The sequence below is a fragment of the Opisthocomus hoazin genome, chromosome 6, assembly GCF_030867145.1.
Source record: "Opisthocomus hoazin isolate bOpiHoa1 chromosome 6, bOpiHoa1.hap1, whole genome shotgun sequence".
NCBI classification, from domain to species: Eukaryota; Metazoa; Chordata; class Aves; order Opisthocomiformes; family Opisthocomidae; genus Opisthocomus; species Opisthocomus hoazin.
In genome coordinates, this window is record NC_134419.1 from 33,681,671 (window position 1) to 33,686,852 (window position 5,182).

A 5,182-nucleotide genomic window follows, 5' to 3' on the forward strand; every position below is an offset into this window, starting at 1 on the left:
TGTGCTCCTGCATGGAGTTATTTCCCCAGTGACGATCATCAGAAAGTGGAAATCCTTCATTTTCTTTCTTCAGATGCTGGAGATTCCATTTGCTTTTGCAATACCAGTGCTCTCATCTTCCTCCTCCTCCTCCACAAATTTTCCCAGGAAAGCTAGGGTGTAGTTGTGAAGGATGCTTGCTCTAGAACTACAATAATTTTTCGCTTTCTGTCATAAGTTTGGCTTTTTCTGTGTGCATGTGATGCAAGCGACATAACTTACTGCTTATGTGTCTTGCAGGTGTTGGACTGTTGTTTAATAACACTTTTTTATTCCAGAAGAGCAAGTTGCTCAGGATGTTTTGCGCTCTCCTCCCCTCCTGATAGACGCTGTCCTACTCTTGTTGCCCATAAGCACGCTGGAAAATGCTGTCCTGTTCCACAGGATAGGATAACTATTCCCCTCGCCTCTGCAGCCCCTGTGCTTCAGGAGGGAAGTCTCCAGGAGGGTTTCTAGCATGGGAGGCTGAACAAAATACTGCAGTAGCTGAGAACTTGGAGTGGTGGGTGACACAAGAAGCACTGATCAGTCTTGAACAAGATCTTGTGAACTTGCTGACCTCTGTCTACTGACATCAACGTTTCCGTCCCTTGCAATTTGCTACTCGTGTGAGGTGTCAGTATCTGTGCTACCCTTTGCACATGGTGGTAGTGCAGGAGTGGAGGGTGCTGCCTCCTGCTATGTCCGGGAGCTCTTTATTTGTCAGAGAGGAGCAGATTGGCATTTATGTCCTGAAGCTGCAGAGTAAGTCTGTCTGCTTGTAGCTGGTCTAGCATTGCGCTTGGTGGTGGAGAGATTTGATGGTTCAAGAAAGGTCGAGTTGAGGTAAGGAGTAAGAACAAGATGGGCAAACAGTCTGGGGCATGTTCCAGTCCAGTAAACTGGGAAAGCTGGCCTTTCCTCCTGGGAATGATGGGAAAACAGGTGAGATAAGAGTAAAAAGAAATGCCAGTGATGGTTGCTTGATCTCTGTCGTGTCACTGCAAAATCAAAATGAAATAAAATAAAAATTAATAAATATGCTGGGTGGTTTTACTGTTTTGTTTTCAGTTCTTTTGACCTTAGAAATATGTTGTCAGCAGGTACCTGTGTGAAAAAAGCTGCCTTGAAACAGGAGCCCACCAGAAGAGAAAGAGAGCAAAGTTTAACCATTTCATTACTGCTCAGTGAATCTTGCTGAAAACAAATCTTCAAAGGCTTGGTTCTTTGCCCAATACAATCTTCTCGGGTGGATTTTTTTTTTTTTCCCTGGGTGCTAAAACTCAGCAGCTGTATTTTAGAGTTCTCTGCTGGGAGGATGCACCAAGGGATCACAGAGAGTGCCGAAGTAGTAGCATGGCTTTTTCCTGCGTGCAGGGGATGCGGGTGGACTGATAATGGAGGAGGCGAGGGTCGTCTGGACTTATCTCATCCAGGCATCTGCTCACAATTCGGTGCTTGTAGTTGGCGTGCCAGCTGGCGGGACGTTTTCCTGATGTAAATTATCCATCCGTTCTGAAGGGTCTGAATACAAGGAGGCCTTTTGTGTGTAAGGACGAATTCCTCACTTGGGGGGAAAGGGAGGAGCTTCTAAAGATCTAAATAGCATTTACTTAGGTTTTTCCAGTCTATCTTTATGGATTTCAGCATGGCCTGTTTCCTGGTGGACCTTGGGACACAGAGTTGGGCGATAACCCTGCTGAGGAAGGGCTTTAATTGCTGATGACATCTGGCAGCTGTGGTCAGCCCGACAATGTGAGCAGATTGTTGAGGGAAGCGTCCCCTGCATCGACCAACGCGGAACGCTTCCAGTGCCACCACTGCTGCCTCGGCAGGCACCCAGACTCGCTTGGTTGTTTGCATCTGTAACTGCAGTACTGTCTTGAAGGCTTATACATGCACTTGCTTACTTTACAGAAAGATACAACGGGGTTTTCTATGTCAGCCGGAATTCTCAAAAGTGGCTGCTTATTTTGGCACCTGGTCACTTGCTGGTGAACAGCTTCATGCCTCAGAAAAGATGCAGTTTGAAAATGCGGGGATGGTGATTTTGAGCTCTGGATGCTTTAAAGACGGGTCAGGTTGCACTTTGGAAGTGCTGAGCTCGTGGCCACCAATTACCACACGTCTGCTTGCTGCTAATGAACTTCTGTAACAAATCACTGGAATTCTTCCTGCAGAATAGATTTGCCACTTCTCAGTACGCACAGGGAAATATTATCCGATACTTGAGACTATCGGACACTTCTAAGTTGAACTGAGAATCGAAATAATGAGTAGTTTCTAGGAACAGGAGAACAATGACTTTTTGTCTTCCAAATGAAATGTTTAAAACTGCCTTTCACCTGGTTATTGCCGTCACTATTTCTCAGTGTAATAGCAGTATATATAATTATGTAGCCCCCGTAAGACTTCAAAAGCGACCTGGGCAGCTTATCTTTGCTAGCAAAAGGCTCTGCAACCCTGAAGAGCCCTGCTTAGCTGCCAGGCTGCTAAGCACAGCTTCTACATTCAGTAGGACCGGGGAGGGGGGGGACGTGTTTGAACACTGTGTCAGCTGGTCTTGGGTACACTCCATTGTTCCCGCAGTGTTTACCCACGGCAAGCTGATACGGCGCTAGCGCGCGGCCGCTCCGCGTGCATTAACTGCATTCCTCTTTCATGCCATTAACAGGATTTCTCAAGTAGTCACACTGCCAGCTGAAGTGAGTGTCTTTTCACCTGGATTGCTCAGCCGGGAGGGTTCTGAATGCGTTTTCTTTGGCCTGCCGTGTAAAACTGAAGACGAAAAAGGGAGGGTCTTTTTCATTTAGCACAAGGGATTTCTATGGAAAATGTTTTCACGCTGCGCAGAGCGCAGTTTGCACGTGTTGTGCCTTTAGCAGAGTTGCATGTTTTGTGAGGAGCTGTAGGAGACCTTGTTGGGGAACAGGGACCATAATCCAGCTATAGTGGAGAGGAAAACAAATAGTTCTTTTTCAGGACATGCAGGCTCTGACCTAGCCTTTCTGCTAGAGCAGAAAGTGGTGTGTTTGTGGAGCGAGAGCACACGCCCGGCCCCCTCTTCATTCCCAGGATTCTTTCGAAGTGTTTCCTCCCCGAAATCATCTTGATGAAGCCCGAACGCAGGGCTTTTGCTTCACACTGGAGGAATGCAGTACCAGTAGAAGAAAACTAACCTGAGTCAAAGTAGCAGGGTATTCTTGACAATTCAGTTGACGCAATTTAATTGAATGATCTTCATGCTCTTGGCTCTGGCCCTTTTTTCCCCTTGTGACTCATGGAATGGCTGCTCTTGCCTGGCATCTTTGCTATTTTCACTGGTGATAAAAATTACGCAAAGAAATCTCATCGGCACTGTGACTTTTAGCCTCATGTTTTGTTGTACTTCAGTGTGCTAGCGCAAAGAAAACTTGCTCATGAAGCTGATGAAGGCAGTTTTACTAGCAATAAAACCATGACAGTAGGTCTGTTCTTTAGTTGCTGCCCATCCAAGGTGTTGGTGAAGTTCTCAAACTGGCAAGTCGCATGTCAACCCGTATACTAGGGTCTTCCTGCAGAATAATGAGTAGTTGTTTGCTTCTGGGGCCCCTGGCCTTTATCTGGAAAAGGTGAGGAGTGTGTCCTGAGTTTGTTTACTGTGGCCCTGAGAAGGGCCTGTTGGCCTGTGCCCGGTGGGCTCACCTTCAGCTGCGTGTGCATGCTCCTCGCCCCTGGAGCACGCTTTGCCTTCAGTGAGGAGCTCTCTTCCCAGGAAGAGACCGTGTAGCGGGAGCAATGGGAAACCTGTGGGGAACTGATCTGTACGTGTGATGTCTACTACTTGCCTTGCATTGAGATTCATATGAAAAATACCTTGAAATAAACGGGAATGGTATTGATCATGTCTTGTAGTGGGCAGCAAGGGGAGAGTAAGCCTAAGCTGCGTTACGTTGTTGATCCTTTGGGGTTTCTGCCCTTGTGGAAGCAGTTTGACATTACCAGTGGGATTGCTTCTCACTTGGCTTCTGTGTGTAAGATCTCATTAAATAACTTGACCCCAAACCAACAGTGAGCTAGTACTGAGCAAGAACCACAGACTGTGAATGTCTGGATTGCAGTCTTGTGCTTAGGTCATCCCTAACCTCACACGTGATATAAATAGGAAAGGGTATTTTGTGGGAGGTGTGGGGGGGTTTGTATCTGTACAATGCCCCAGCTGTCTTGCATGTCACAAGCAGATAGGACTTTTTGGTAGCTTGAGGTATCGGCAGATTTCTTTGGCTTTAAACACAAGATTAGTGTTTTTTCATGCTTGGGACATGTAGGTGGAAGTTTTTTTGGGTGGTATATGTCTTGATTTTTACTTGATTTTTATTCCTGGTGTGTTGATTTCTACATACTTTGCTGTGCTTCTCCTGCTACTGTGGTGTTTCCAGCAGCCAGAAGGGACACAGACAGGTTCCTTCCTTGCACCGGCTGGGCACTGGGCACGATGTGCCTCATGCAGGCTGGTCCCGCTGTGAGCGGTGAGTGGCCCATGAGCCAGAAGCTTGGTTCATGACTTGAACCTGGCTGTTCCAACTGAGTTTTGCATGTGTGCTCGAAGAGGCACACTGATCTTGTTGCCTGGTGCCGTCTGGTCTGCTTTGACTTGTGAAGTGAGCCGCTCTTTAGCAGGTGCAAAGCCTCACGTTAAATTTTAACATGGTGGAGTTAATTCATTTTACAAGTTGAGATTAAATCCACGTGACTTCTACAGGCGGAGAAAACTGGTTTCTCAATCAGTTGCAACTCTTCTAGTAGCTTTTTTTTTCTTTGTCAGCGAAGGTACTGTGATGGCTGCAACCCATGCTTTGAGCAGTGTTTTTCTTGGAGGTGGTGGGAATGTAGAAGTGTGTTGCAGGGGCTGAACACCGAGGTTTTGTTCGAGACAAAGCTCACGTTGTTTTAGCAAGCTCCCTACGTGCACCAGGGTGTCCTGATTGTACGCTGTCTGCTTGCTGAGGTGGAGCAGGAACAGCCGGCGTGCAGCTGTATGCCTCCTCCTGGGAATGTGCCCCTGGGACAGCGGAGGAAGGTGGCTGAAGTGTGCTTCCATCCTTTTCCACTGGTCCTTTTCCACCAGTGAGTTTTCTCAGGGGTGTGAATCCCCTGGGCAGTCGGTTTATGTGCAGGGGAGTAG